This window comes from Pollachius pollachius, assembly GCF_949987615.1.
Source record: "Pollachius pollachius genome assembly, chromosome: 1".
NCBI lineage: Eukaryota > Metazoa > Chordata > Actinopteri > Gadiformes > Gadidae > Pollachius > Pollachius pollachius.
Window position 1 is genome coordinate 49819732 of NC_136934.1, and position 16059 is coordinate 49835790.

The window sequence follows — 16059 nt, forward strand, 5'->3', positions numbered from 1 at the left end:
CACACACACACAAACACGATAATAAGACTGCATGCAGGTTTGCACATCTTGAACATCAGTGTTGAAAACTAATTAAAGATAACAATATTTCAAAAAGGACACATGTTAAATGGTGACTGGTGTGTGAGCATTAGAGATGAAGGTGTGTACGTTAGAACGCCGCCATAGGCCTTTAAGGTATCCACATCACATCTCAGCTGATTATTATTGGTCAGGGTACTTCAGGAATTGATATTCATCACATCACCTTGGAAACAAGGTCAAGTACCTATGCAGATAATTCCTCTATAGGAACAGCTCCACCTGCTCTTATAAAGTTGATTTAGATATTTTTGTTAATACCTTCACCATCGTTAGTATTGCGAGTAGCGCGACTTACTGAAAGCATAACTTTACTTTTGGAATAAAACGATAAGACATTAATTTGAAGATCTTTATTATCACAGCGCTAATATAAGGAAATCAAATAACAAAACAAATGTATTAAATAGATCATATTTTATACAAACTGCTTAAAAATGTATTGTTTCTTTTTGACAATCATATTTTCAAATACATGGCATAGCAGACCATAAAGTTGGCTTTGAGTTAAACTGAATGTGAAGACGGCTGATAGTAAATGGGTTTATAAATGTGAATGGGCCTGGTTTTCAACATGTAATAAAAAATGAAGAAGTAAAGGAAATCTTGAAAAACTCTTTATTAGACTAATGTCTAATAAATCCTAATGACTAATAAAATCCTACTGGTGTTAGTTTTATGCCGATAAATCAGAAAAGATACAAAATAATCCATCTATAAATCACATGAATGTAATTTGATTTTGATACTGTTGCTTAATGGTTCTTTGTTTCAATTCATTAATAAAGGACCTGAATCTGACAAGCTCTGTGGTGTTGATAATAAAGGTTTTTATTCCGTTTTTATGAAGGCCACAATTTAATCTGATTTATAGAAAGTAATGTTTTTACATGTTGAAATGTCAAGTATAATCCAATCCTTTTTATGCTTTATTTTTTTCTTCGTTAATGTTTGGTTGAAATTTAGATATTAAGAGGTTTAGATTTAATAGGGAAGAGATTGAAAAAACACATACATAGTACATTGTTTAAATGAAAGTATATCCTACCTAATTTAAAAAGTCAATATAAAAGTGTTTAGCAGTGTAAACTCTAAATGTATTTCATATTATTTCCAATCTACTTTAGCATGTAGGCATACTATAACATCCCTTAAAAAGAAAACACTAAACTCAATTTTATAAATTGGTCAAAAATAATTATTAATAAATATATAATACTAAATATGTGCATAGTTCCCACTTTCTATTTCATCTTTAAAAGCTGCATATCTTTGAAATTAAAGTGGAAATCTTTGCATCTTTCAAACTTTTTTGGACTGTGCACTACATTTCATTAATTACATACACTCCCAATTCCTCATATATCACTCTAAACATGTTTGGTCTGAGGAAATAGTGTTGAGACTGAGATTAAATGAAATAAGAAGAAAGATTAGCAGTGGCGTGTGAAGTCTGACAAAAGCTTGTAAACAGAAGTCCTGGCTGTCACCTTAGCTGTCTGTTAGCACTGACCGCTCTTTAATCCACTTAGCAGACAATGGAGAGGAGACCAGCTGTTCTGCTGTCTATGGAAACTTTCTTTGCTTTGCACTTCGCCTGTGTTCAAATAATTATCGTACACCTTATGAATGGAATAAATGATTTGTTTTCATTGTTTAAATTAATTTAGCGATTAGCTATTTTGCCCAATTAGCGAAAGGAATACATGCTACAATTAGATCAGCACAGTTTAAAAAATAATGACCGAACTTTGTCCTTTTTGTTACAAACACTTTGCGTTAGGTCATCGATTGTCTTTAGTGTGATTTTTCACGGTATACCTTCTCTCTCTCTCTCTCTCTCTCTCTCTCTGTCTGTTTGTCTGTCTGCCTCTCTCTCTCTCTCTCTGTCTCTCTCTCTCTCTCTCTGTCTCTCTCTCTCTCTCTCTCTTTCTCTCTCTCTGTCTGTTTGTCTGTCTGCCTCTCTCTCTCTCTCTCTCTCTCTCTCTCTCTCTCTCGCTCTCGCTCTCACTCTCTGTCTCTGTCTCTCTCCCTCCTTCTCTTTCTCTCTCTCTCTCCCTCTCTCGCTTCTTCTCTATCACTCTCCCTGTCTCAGCATTTCAACATTACCTTAACAAAAGCCTCATACACACAGCCTAGCACACACGTGCATGCACACACACACACACACACACACACACACACACACACACACACACACACACACACACACACACACACACACGCACACACTCAAACCGATCGACTCAAGCTAGCCCAAGACACAACGAGACAAAATGGCTGAATGGTGTTAGCGGTAGCTGCCTCTTTATGTCCCCTAATCAGGCAGCACTAACATGTGTCAACACTACACCCACACCCAACCCTATAGAATGGACGACATGGTCCCAGTGACAAGGAAAACAGCTGGACAAATGCTCCTGAACAATTGTGATCTTTTAAATACGAACCAAACAAGGGTCCATTTCCAATGTGGCTCAGTTCCTTACTGAACGTCCACACAAATCTGTTTGAGCTGGGGTGAAAAAATATGAAATAGATTTTCTCCTAAAGCTAGCTGTTTTAAGGTAAATTTAACAGTATCCTGTGTGTGTGTGTGTGTGTGTGTGCGTGTGTGTGTGTTTGTGCGCGCGCGCGTGTGTGTGTGTGTGTGTGTGTGTGTGTATGCGCGTGTGCGTGTGTGCGTGTGTGTGTGTGTGTGTGTGTGTGTGTGTGTGTGAGGTTATATAGGATGGGAGGTTTATAATGGGTACTTCACTGTGGCAGTGTGGACCACCATCGTTTGAAGTGTGCAGATTCGATTCCCAGCCACTACAGCATAGGGGTTTACGGTGTACTGGGGTTTAAATCTCGGGCCTCACGATGATTAGATTCGATTGCAATTCCTCCAGGAAATGATTCAGTGCATAATGAGATCTCTGATTTGCCCACAGTTCAATTACTTAGATGGGACGCAATCTATTACGGCGGAATGTTTTTTTTATGCATTGCATGCATTGTACACGGAGGTATCAGTTTTATCAGACAATCCACTATGAAAACAACATCGCTAGTTATTAATTCTCAATTGCTACATTTGGATTTTCAAATTGAATCTCTACTTAAACAAATCAACCATAATCGATTCGAACAATCCAATTCGATTCGGTTGAATTGTCTGTACAAATCTATTTATCGTAATGGAGTGATACAATTTAATCCTTGTTTCTTATTAGTTTTTGTAGTATAGATATATAAACCTTTAGACACCCTTTCAGTTTATTCTCGGTGGAAAAGGGTTTTGTTCAATGGATGAAATTGTCCTCCAACGTGCGCAGAAGTTTTAACCTATACATACATAACTGATTTAAAACACCTCTAGCTTGGATAGAAACAGTGTATTTTACAGGCCCACCACCAGCACTCCTCCACATTCGTCCAACTTTCATAGCTTTAAAAAAATATTAAAAATGTAATGGAAAGGGATATGTCTTTAATACATATATGTCTTTAATACATATATGCCTTTAATACACCATACTATAATACACCGTTAAAAAAGATACATAGTTAATCAAAAGAATCTTGTCATTATGTAAAGTTAATATTCTATGCTAACATGTGAGAGAATGAGAGTCATAGAAAGAGAGAGAAAGATGGAGAGAAAGATGGAGAGAGAGACAGGGACCGAGATAGAAAGAGAGAGAGAGAGCGATAGAGAGAGAGAGAGAGAGAGAGAGAAAGAGAGAGAGAGAGAGAGAGAGAGAGAGAGAGAGAGAGAGCGCTAAATACATAGCGGTAGCTTCTGCTACTACTACTACACATATCAAGAGATCACCTTCACTACAAACACTTCCAGAACGCAAAACAACCATGGCCAAGGAAAGGACGCAAGGACACATGGTCAATTATTCACGTGTGCGCTTTCTTTTCTTCTCCCTCGTCCCTGACATTATATTATCGTGTCTGCAATTATCACAAGTTTGTATGCAATGTTATCACATTGGGATTTTTAATTGTTTTCCGCCGCCGTGGCTACTGTGTTTCAACAAACAGCTGGTGAAGTCGTTAGAGATGAACTGGGGTTGAGAGGAGGAAGGAAGAGAAGAGGACCAGCCTATGGCTCGCCTTGGTGTGGGTTCGTCTCTCTGCATACCTGTCTGTCTGTCTGCCTGTCTGTCTGCCCGACCGTCCATCTGCCTGGCTGCCTGTCCGTCTGTCCGCTCGACTGTCCATCTGCCTGCTCGCCTGCATGCCTGTGTGTCCGCCTGGTTGACTGTCCATCTGCCTGCCTGTCTGTCTGTCTGTCTGTCTGTCCGTGCGCGTCTTAGAGGGACTTTTCATTGCCCCCCCGTTGCGCGCTCTGAATAGCAGCGGGGCATCAAAGCCGGAACACATCTGTGTTTGTGTTTATCACACAATGACCAAGCCCTCCTCTCTCCCGCCCCCCCCAGTCTCAGTATACCTCCGCATCAACCTCCGGGCCGCGCGTCTCTCCGGAACATTCCTCAGACCTTCTGCTTTTCCTTGGCCTTGCCTATATCTGCATCCGCATACATCTACATGTGAGCTGGATGCTGTTCCATGGTGGATGCGTGCCACTGTTTACTGCTTACCCCTATGTATTCTATAGATTAGACCTTCTGCTTGTCCCGCAGTGGTTTTAGATGGGCCCTCTTTTGTATAAAGTATTGATGCAAATAATGTAAACACATAAACACTTATGGTATGGTATGTTCTCTTAGGAACTACCGATGGTCAAATTACAAATACAATTTGTACTGAAGAGCTGTTATTATTTCAAATATATAAATGTCTCGGTGATGCAGTTAAACTGTAAACTTTATTGAGAGCTAACTCAATATAAATTGTATATATTGATAAATGTCTAAATGTCTAGATATACAGTTGGCGATATATCTTACATCAGTCCAAGGTTCTGTGGGCCAGCTATAGTACAAGCAATAAAAACAAACCCTAAAACACATATAATGAGAAACATACTGTTTCTGTTTGAAATAACAATTCCCATTCCAAAAATATATTTCACAATAATCAATTTAGAAAAATAATCTTTGTTATGGTAGGGTAGAAAAGAAAATCTGTCGTTTCGCTCATAGAGGAAGTCCATCTTGAGGAGGAGAATTTCATTGTGTGTGTGTTTGAGTGTGCGTGTTTGCGCATGTCTGTGTGTGTGTGTGACACAACTTCAAGGTTTGTTATGCTCTTGTGTAACAATGGCTAATGGGATTGGTGGGTGTGTCTGCGTTTTTCAATATTTTTGTGTGTTTTTTGTGATTGTGTCGTGGCAAACAGCTGACGCTATGGACAGTTGGGTAGAAGGTCGTCTTCACACACACACACACATACACACACACACACACACACACACACATGAAGACCTACACACACGCACACACACACACACACACACACACACACACACACACACACACACACACACACACAAAGACGCACACACAAGCGCACACACACAAACAAACAGACATGCAGCCACAGTAAAACATAATGGGGCTCTGAATGAGACTAGCTACGCTATAGAAACCAATGTTAAACAATAGCATAAAATAGGAGAAGGCGCTTGCGAGACAGACATGAAGAGGAGCTGGAAAAGAAGATTTCTCGCCGTGTATTTTAGAGCCCGCTGGTCGACAGGCAGACAAAGAGACACTGTTGCAGTGTGAAAATATACTGACGTAGCTCGCTTCCTTTCACCCTGTACCAGGGCGTGTGTGAGTGTGTGTGTGTGTGTGTGTGTGTGTGTGAACGCCTACGTTTGTATGTGTGTGTGTGTGTGTGTGTGTCTGTGAGTGTGTGTTGTCTTGCACCGAGGTGAATATGTGAGTCTAGCTATGGGTGTGTGGGTTATGACATGGTATTGCGTTGTTTTTGTATTGTTTTTTTCTGCTTCATTTATTGCGTCGATGACACAATCAGAACACGGGCGTCAGACGGTGTGGGAATGTGTGTGTTTGTGTGTGTGTATGTGTGTGTGTGTGTGTGTGTGTGTGTGTGTGTGTGTGTGTGTGTGTGTGTTTGCGTGTCTGTTCCAAAGGGAGTCTATATGTATCCACTGCACATCTGCTTTACATGTGGCCGTCGGTGGCGGTGGAAGGAGAGCGAAGTGTTTGGAGTTCTCAGCATCTTCCTCTTCTCGTCATCCTCACCCCCCTCTTCCCTACTTGGCTTAGCTTGCCCATCCCCCTCTTTTCCCTCCCCCCCTCTCTCTCTCTTTTCCCCCTCTCTCTCTCAACTCTCTCTCTCTCTCTCGCTCTCTCTCTCTCTCTCTCTCTCTCTCTCTTTTTCCCTCTCTCTCGCTCACTCACTCCCTCTCTCTCTCGCTCCCTCTCTCCACCTTCATCGCCTTTCCTCTCTTCCTTTCCTTCCCTCGCCGTTCCCCTCTCCTCCGAAGAATATTCCATGATGTCGTGTGTGAATAAAATTGCTGCTCTTGAATTTTAATGCCTTCCCTTTTTTCCCCCTTACTCCTCACTGCAGACAGACACACAGGGGTTTTCTAAAACAAAAAAAACACTGACTGAATTCACAAGTGTCCACGCAAACACACACACCCACACACACACACTCACACACACACACAAACACACACACACGCACACGCACATTTTAAGCACATCATCAGTGTCGAAAACTAAAAAAAAAAAGAAGCTGTTGTTGAGGCAGGTACATTTGCTTTGTTATTGCAACTAAAACCAACAGCCCAAGAAATGAGCATATGGACAGAGTGGCAACCACGATAATGACGATAGGATCATTCTCACCCGCGGGGAGGCAAATTGTCCGTGGAACACCAGTGTGTTTGTCTTCTCCTCCCATCCGGGAGGGCCTTCAGCCTGGTCCAATGCTCCCAGTGACCGTATACGAATCCACAGGACAGGGTGACACCGGCGCACGCAGCGAAACACCAAACGGGGAGCGGTGAGAGAAGAGAGAGACACCAAACCACAACACAATAGGAGATGGAGGGTGGGACAGAGGAGAGGACGACAGGACGGACACGGAGGGCATGGCGGAGAGGGAACAGTTACACTCGTTAACGGGGGAAAAAAAACAGGGATAAGGCGACGGAGGGGAAAGATGCAGAGATGTGGCGTTTGGGGAGCGAGAGACAGCGAGGAGAGAGTGAGTGAGAGAGAGAGAGAGGACCTGCTAACTCTTTAGCTGATTAACTTTAGAGCTGAGGTCCGCTGCCACCGTGGCGGCGGGCGGGGTATTGAGAAGGGTATTAGGGGTGAGGGACACCCCAGAAATATCTCCTGCTGTGTGTGTGTGTGTGTGTGTCAGTGGGGTGCAGCTCAGCCCAGGACGCGGTACGCAGTAAGGGGCCATTAGACATGGTGGAGTGACCCACATAAAAGACACACACACACACACACACACACACACATGAACCGTTCCTTTTGACCGACAATGTGCCATGATAACCATAAAGCCGGTATTCTTTAGCATACTCTTTGTCACATATGGTTCTCACCGCATAGGACTTAGTGAAGAGCCGTCATCCCAAGGCAGCTTAGCGCTGACGTTATTGTGCTTAATAAAACACACAAAACCTTCACTTTTTTTTTTAGAAGTAAGTTATAACGCAGCTCAATAAATGTGTTAGGAAACTTTTTTCCTTTCTCTACTTTGAATAGATTACAGTCAGAGCGCAAAGATCTCGAGGTTGTAGGTTAGGGTCGCTCCCTGTGGACACTTGTGGACTACTGGTAATCCAAAATGGCTGCCATTGTGGGCTGGTCAGCACGTTGATGTCCTTCGCGAGCGCTACGTTAGATGGTTGATAAACAGCGTTGTTACTTGAATGATCAATCAAGCTACTGAGCTTGCTTGTTCTAGATTTGGGTAGGGGATAAATCTAGTTTATCTTTAGTTTACATAAAAGGAGCAGACCCATAATTAGTGTTATGACACCTGTGTTGTCCCTATGATGACGCATCTCTTGAAACCGCTAAGAGCAAGTGGACCAAGCTCCCTTACTAAACAGGACAACTGACAACTAAAAACAAAAATGGGACAAAAACAGAAACAGAAATAGTTTATTTCAAAACGAATAACATCTTTCTTGTTATGTGAAGCACTTTGAGTCTGCCCTGTGTAAGTGCTTTATAAATAAAGTTGCCTTGCCTTGCCTTGCCTTGCCTTCTTCCTCACTTGAGCAGAAATGTGCGCTATGTGGTCAAACAAATAGAATTACCCTCCTGAGTTCTTGGCAAGGCGGCCCCATTTGCACACCGCTCATTGTGGAGTTCCACCGTTGCTTTTTTAATGTACAATAAAAACTCATGCAACCACCAGATGGGGAACCTATCATCCCTTCCAACGGAAGCTCGATGACCGTTTACCTCGGTATGTCAGGGCTTACAGCACAGTTTCCTGGTAGATTCAGGTTGCCGTTGTACTGGCAGGGCTCGACTTGCTTTAGCCACTGAAATGCACCAAAAGTGGTATACATGTACGTACGTGTCTGTGTGTGTCTGTGTGTGTCTGTGTGTGTGACGTTTGACTATTGCTCAAATGACAGGAAGCATATAGGCCAAAAAAGAAGGGGGCACCCAAGGGATTTCATTTCCCGCTGATTGGGGAAAATTATTTGGGCAAATGGTAGGTTTATTTCAGATCTATAACCTCATGACATTTTCTCATGAATCTTCTTCTTTTCAAAAGAAATTGAATGCAGTCAACCTTGAATTGTGTTCAAAATTATGGATTGCCCGGAGTTGATCGGGGCGATCCGTTTGGATCAAAGGACAGGGGGGAAGCTGGTCCAGAGTGTTGACCTTCAATCAGAAAAGAGCCACAATGGCCTAGTCTGACATCACCAGACCAATAGGCAGATGCAAATTAGTCTGAAACCTCTCGGTTAATTATTAGATTTCCAAGGGACATTATCAACGGACACTTGATAATTGGATAGCCCTACAACAAATCTGAGCAACAAAACAAGTCAAACATCAGTGGCAGCCATCTTGGTTAGGAATATGCCTAAATGTCGCTCCTGTATGCTGCTCCCTGTCATTATATCAAAACTGCCCCGTATTAGAATAACAGGTGTGACCCAGGTCAAGTCTGCTGGAAATGTGTCAGAACGGGAGGACACAATCTGTCCGAACGGCAGGGGGTCCAGAGGCTTATGACAGAGCAAACGTGAGTTCACAGATTCGTCTGATTCCTAGGCTAACAATTTTCTAGAAAGTGAGAAAAAAGGATCGGCTAAACTGTCAGGCATAACACACACAAATTGTCGTTCTTCTGCTACATTCCCGCTCTCACCAAACTCGTCTAGGCAATGACCTCGACCATCGTAAGTGTCTTTCAATTGTGATATTTAAATGCGAACCCACTTGAACATCACGAGGAGTTAAACAGATCCTTATCAAATGTAAGATGGTAAATTCTATATCAGGCGATGGCAATGACACCGCGAGAGGTCACTGGTTACCTTAACAGGTTTCTCCCCTTTGTAGCTCTGATGAAACACAGAAGAACGGATATCTCCAGGTGAACTCGTGACACCGTAAGCCATTCACGTAAGCAGCCATTCACACAAACACCAGCAATTGCTAAACGTAAAGATGCAACGGGGCCTTTGACTCTCTTCACTCTTCGTGCCATTGATTTTACAGATTGTACTATGCTGTGTCGTATTCAGAGCTCTTTCTATTCGGGGAGGGCGGATTGTGAGCACAAATGAGAATGACATTCGGAAATGGAGAGTGGAGATTCTCAACACCAGAAGACCAACGCGTAAACTCTGCTTCAAGGCTAGCATTCCAGCTGGGCGCAAAGGGATGACAAGCGATACTTTCTCCATATTCTATATATTTGTATTCCTAATTTCTGCACAGTTCAATTTGTCGGCTGTATGGTAGCTGAACAGGAAGTTCCCTTTTTTAATAACCGTGCTTTTATTGAGGCAGCATCTTGTTATCAGTGTCATTCGCACAGATAATTACTATTTGGCTGCATAATTCCATTTCATTATGTTGCTCGCCGCTGACAGATTGTTGAGCTGGTAAGTTGGCCTGTAGTTCTGAAAGTCTGCCTCTCATTATCTCCATCCCTCCATATCTCCCTCTCTCTCCTGCGTCCCTTTCTTAAGTACACACGCATGCATACACACACGGATCCATTGACACGGGCACACGTATCTATACAGACACAGCAGGGAGTAGCCAATTACAGCAGTGATTAAAACCCCGCAGCACGGAGAGCGGGAGAGAGGGAAGAAGGAAAGAGGGGCAGAGAGGGAGATAAAGAGAGTGAGATGTACACTAACAGAACCTCTTTATTGCAGTTTATTCCAGAAACGCTGCGCAACACGCAATGCCAAGCAGTGCGCCGTATAGATGTTTTCTATTTCTACAGAAGTAGAAAATGTTGTATGTTTCTTGGGGGTTTTCAGTCGATGGGAATACATATGGGTAAGACTGTTTGTTGATCGTTCTTCGAGGAGCAAGACCTGACCGTCACCGTGCTTGCCCTGGCCAACCCAAACCGCAGTGTAATTGGTAGTCTGCATTACATTCTCTTGACCCAGGGCCTCACAGATTTAGATGTGTGTCTCCCGCAACTCCATGAGGGCTCTGTTTCAGAAGTTGCAAGCCCTTTATGCATCCATCTCAGCAGACTGCGCAGAGAGATCTTGCCCACGAAACAGAGGAAATGGTGATGCTCAACTTGGGCCAACAGCTATCCCCCAGAAACGTCAACAAAGCGAGCGTTGCTTTTGATCGGACATGTGAAGGATCAATTAATTCTGTAAAGGCTCATTGATCAAACTTCCCCCCCCCCAAGATTCTCTGAGCTCGTGGCAGTTCGTTATTATCCTCTGCCCTATTTTGTTAGCTGTGTTCACCTGGTTTCTGAGCATCTTCTCCGGTGCCTTTTGACTTTTTTAGGTTTTTTTTGATCCCTTAAGCAGAATTCTGCAACAAACAAAGAACTCTATGTTGAAATTTAGCATTTCTTTAATGTTAAGCTCACACCTCCATGTTTTTTTTCATCATCTTCTGCCTCACATGCACTGTTTTGCCCACCTAGGCAATGCATTAATGTCTCCATATGCATATTGATGGTAATCTTGTAATTAGACTTCATAATTCCTATGATGATCAAACATATTTACGAACAACATCCTGGTCTGGGCTCTGGCAGATAGCCCGTCGGTTTAGCTCCTGAATGTTCATGGTTTATGGGTCTAAGAGGTTGGTGAGCGACAGCGGCCGCAGTAAAAAGGGAACTCAATCAATTCACCACCTTCCATTTCTCTTTCTCCCGCAGGTTGGAAAATAAATGTGGAATAGGACACTATGTACAAAACGTGTTTTGCGTAGGGAAATTCACAGTAATGGCCCGTTTTTAAACCAGTAGACCACCTGTTTGCTTAGCTGGGACATTACACACACTGTATCCACTGGTGAATCCACATTTCACTGGGATTATTTTCCCAAGATAGCTGATTCCAATTTCCAACAGAATACACTGTATTAGAGAAGGGTGCAACGCACAACAATAGTTTAGACTATTCAAACAAAGCGTTGCATGCTAAAGGAAAATATCAGGCCATAACCTTTTCAACCTAGTCACTTACAGGTTACGGGTCTGTAACGTCAGCTCTGTATAGGTACAATTAAGAAGTTGAATCGATTAATATCTACCCTTAAATAGACTGAAAATCGGTCAAAACTCGGTTGCATCAGTTTCTTTATTGTTTTGTTTATTCCTCTCGTGACTGAGTGTGTCATCAAAACTTCCTGCGGTTTCCTGAACAACCTTTGGTCCGTACAGTTATTCAAAATGTCAGATGACCACCGCGGTTTGACAGAACCTACTGCAATCACAGCCGGGGGGCATTCGCCAGCGGAAAAAATAAAATACACCTCACATGCACCCTAACAATCTGCAAGGTTGAGTAAGACCACTGGGTTTGGGTAGGGCAGAGGGAAAAGGATTACTAAACGATACATGTGAAGAATGTAATAATTGATAAATAATCATTTTTGGGAAAAAAAACTAAAAAGCCGGGAAAAAGCCGGAGCCACTCGTATACACGGACACACATCTCCGGTTCTCTGTTTCGATGTTAGGAACCCATGAGAAAAGGAACCCGTGGGCCTCGCTCGGCATGACCGCAGCGCCAGACGTCGGGGGTGTTGTCCGTGGTCTTTTTTTCCCTCGCGCTACTTTTTTCCCGCATTCTGCGAAGAAAGTAAATTATCTTTAAGCCTTCGATAATGCAAGCTGGGTAATATTTTAATTTCAAGGAGAAATTCAGATGCTCTCATTTATTTTCTCCATCATAACAGAAGCCAGACGGCTCTTTTCTGATGGCGCCAGAGAACGGTTTGATGTGTGTGTGTGTGTGTGTAGACTGGCAGGTGAGAGAGCTATCTACAGTGCTCACACACTCACCCCCTGCTGTGTTTAATCAATAACTTCAGTCCAGTCTTCACACACACACACAAACACACACACACACGCACACACACACACACGTACACAAACACACACACACACACGCGTATACACATGCACGCACAATTGTGCACACAAATCCCCATATACACGCATGTGCCCACAAATGCTCACATATATAAATGCACACACACATATAAACACACACACACACACCCACACATACATGCGCACAAGCAAACGCAGACAAATAAACACACACCCACATATATACACACACACACACACACACACACACACACACACACACACACACACACACAGACACACACACTCACACACACTCTCACCCGTCTCCACACACATGAACAAATACACATCACACAATAATTCAAATGAGCAGGAACTCTGCAAGTATTGATGTTTCTGTGCAGTTGAGGCATAGCTGCGAACGCAAAGGGTTTTTGTTTTAATGAATTGAAAGTTAAAAGCCAACCTATCTTCGAGATGATAAAAACCTGCACTATGTAACTTTTCCATTGCACTTTTGTTCAGCATGATTTAAAATGATGTATGATAATAATAATAATGAAACCCATCCCCTTCTTAATATCGCTTGTTTTTGCTAAGAGGAAGCAGTGTTTCATGTCACTTCCTCTCCACCTCTCATGGTAGTGTCTGACAAAAAGCTCACATCAAGAATATCTCCTCTTCTTCTCTACACACCTTGTGTGAATAGGTTTTCTTCTTGACATTCATCACTACAAATAATTTTGAACAAAGACCACGGAGCTAGTGTAAAGGTTAAGAAAAAGGCAGGTGTGAGTGTAGTTTTTAGTTAGGGATGGGTATGAGATTGGACATGTTATGTTAAGGTGCAACGTTTGGTTTGAAAGAGTGAGGTATTAAGATACGAGTCTAACATCAGCGTAAGGAAAAAGTGCCGTATTCTCTTGACCTCAAAATGTTTAATTGATTGATGGATGATTTGTAATTTTCCTCGGTCAGAACACCTTTTTTTTTTACTTTAAGACATTTGCTATTCACAGCAGCTTATTACTATTTTTCAATTGAAGACAGTCGTTTTTCACAGTTAATTGTAATTGTTAAAAACAAATGAATTGATTTGCGATCATTGTTTTGATAAATGAAAGCGGTTTGAATAACAGGCTAGCCGTCAATATGGATCGGGTAGTTTTGCTGACCTCAGACAATGCCCGTAGGTAGAAGGTTTTTTCATTGTAGGTAAAAATCTAACTATTGAGTTTTGTGCTTCTCTTTGTTAAAGAACCAAAGAAGGCTAATTGTAGAATACAGGCTTTGTTTCATGTGGTCCTTTCAGAACATCAACACAAAATCAAGCAGCCAGGATCTGTTATTGGTTAGCGATTAACATTAACCAATCCTTTTACGGTCTGCATGACTCCACAACTGATCTGCTTTTAACAGCCTGAACCCAGGAAGGCCAATATTGAATGGAAATGCCGGGAACCTCAAAATAGGATTCTATTAAAATAAATACATTTGACGGATGTACAGAAATAAAATATTCAGAAGCGACATTAACCATGGCCATAAATATTGCTGATTTATTTCTAGTTTGTGTTTTAAACGCTTCTTTGTTCGATGTGAGTCATGGTTGACATTTATTTGCCAACTTTCACTGCAAATCTCTCTTTACCTTTGTCAGTTTTCATCTGGTGTAGGCCCTAGCATAATGTAGCAGTTTTTCCCGAAAATTCCCTTCTTATATTCAAATGTGCACACTGATATGCAATGCCACACAGTTCTCATTAGCAACAGATTTAAATCAACGTGTGGCTTCACATTTCTTTCAGTCTAATCATAAACAAATCTTAGTGCGAGTCAATGTCAACAAATGTACTGTAAGTCTGAAACACCCACGCTCTACCAAATACCGCCTCTCACAGCGTTTCCCTATCCAACATTTGAACATGACGAAAGCTACCAAATCAAACCACAAATCAACTCAATAAATCCTAAATAAAAATAACACATCGCGAAGACCTAAATAAACAATTATGGTTGAAAATATGACAGGGGCTTGATGAAGAAAGACAATGAGACCGACGGTCAATGGCTACCAAAGCATTCGCTCCAGCGCTGACAGCGTGGGCACGGCTTGACGCAGTAGGCCCATAATAATAATAATGTTTCATTCAGGGCCAGTGGCCCGTGGCGTCGGAGGGGATAGCGCAGTGATCTAACGGCTCCACAGGCGGGGGAAATATTCCTGTTTCAGGTCAGAACATCAGCAAGTCTGGATAATTGGTGCCGTTGAATTAACCTGAAGGTTGCTTTGTTAAGCGCGTGTGTGTGCGTGTGTGAGTGTGTGCTTGTGTGAGTGTGTGTGTGGGTGTGTGGATGACCTTGACAGGAATAAGCAAGGCAAAGGAGATGGATGGCTGGATTGATGCATGTGTCAACAGTGAACCAGATGTTGGGACATACAATCGATACCTGCCCATTTGGATTAATTTACATTTGATCGTTGCATATGTTGACTGATGCACACAAAATGAGCCAGCGTCAAATACCAACATCGGCAAAGAGGAATATTTAACATGCATCCCTTCCATTATCTTCAAATGCATTGATTAATGAACGGTTTTACAAAACAATGATGCATTTGTGATTTTAGATTTTAGATCAAGTCGGTCACAAACAAATGAATACACCACATCCCTTTGAGCAGCCTATGTTGGACCACATTTATTTGAGTAAACAGAAATACATTCATATACAGCATTTTCACCTCAGTGAAGCAAGAAATAACCTAAATAATAAAACAAGAAATAATCACTGAACAATGTATGGTATAACTAACACATGACAATAACTAATAACAATGAAAATAGTATAACAGTGTCCATTACTAGGCTGGGCTGCCATACACATATATGCTATAAGCCCCTTCTTTCGTTGTGTGCATGTGTGTGTGCGTCTGCGTGTTTGTGTGCATGCACGCGTGTTTGCATATGTGTGAGCGTGCGCCTGTGTCATTCAACGAGGCGATAGCTAACACGATCGTGAGACGTGAAAGTGTCAGCCTCAGCCGTGCACCCCCTGCCTCCATGTTGGATACGTCCCCAAACTCCGGGCCTGTCCTCCCTTCCTCTTCCTCTTCCTCTTCCTCTTCCTCCCCTGCTAATTGCTCGTGGTCCGGGTTGGCAACCCCACGACCCCCCTTCCCTTCCCTTCCCTTCTCCCCCCCCCCCTTCCCTTCCCTTCTCCCCCCAACCCCCTTGCCCCGCTCTCTGCCCCTCCCTCTCTGTGAAGGCTTAAACACTCATGACCCCCTCCCCCAGCCTCCATGATCACCATGACGATACGGAGGAAAAAATGAATTATGCATAACGATATTGCGTCTCGCTCATGGGCAAAGAGACACCATTGGGAGACGGTCTTCAAATGACGCGGGTGATTTTTTTTTTACTCTTTTTCTTAAATATTGAATTGCTGAATAATTTGCGTTCCATTTGTGGCGTTCATTAAGGTCTTCCCGTAAAGGTGTACCGA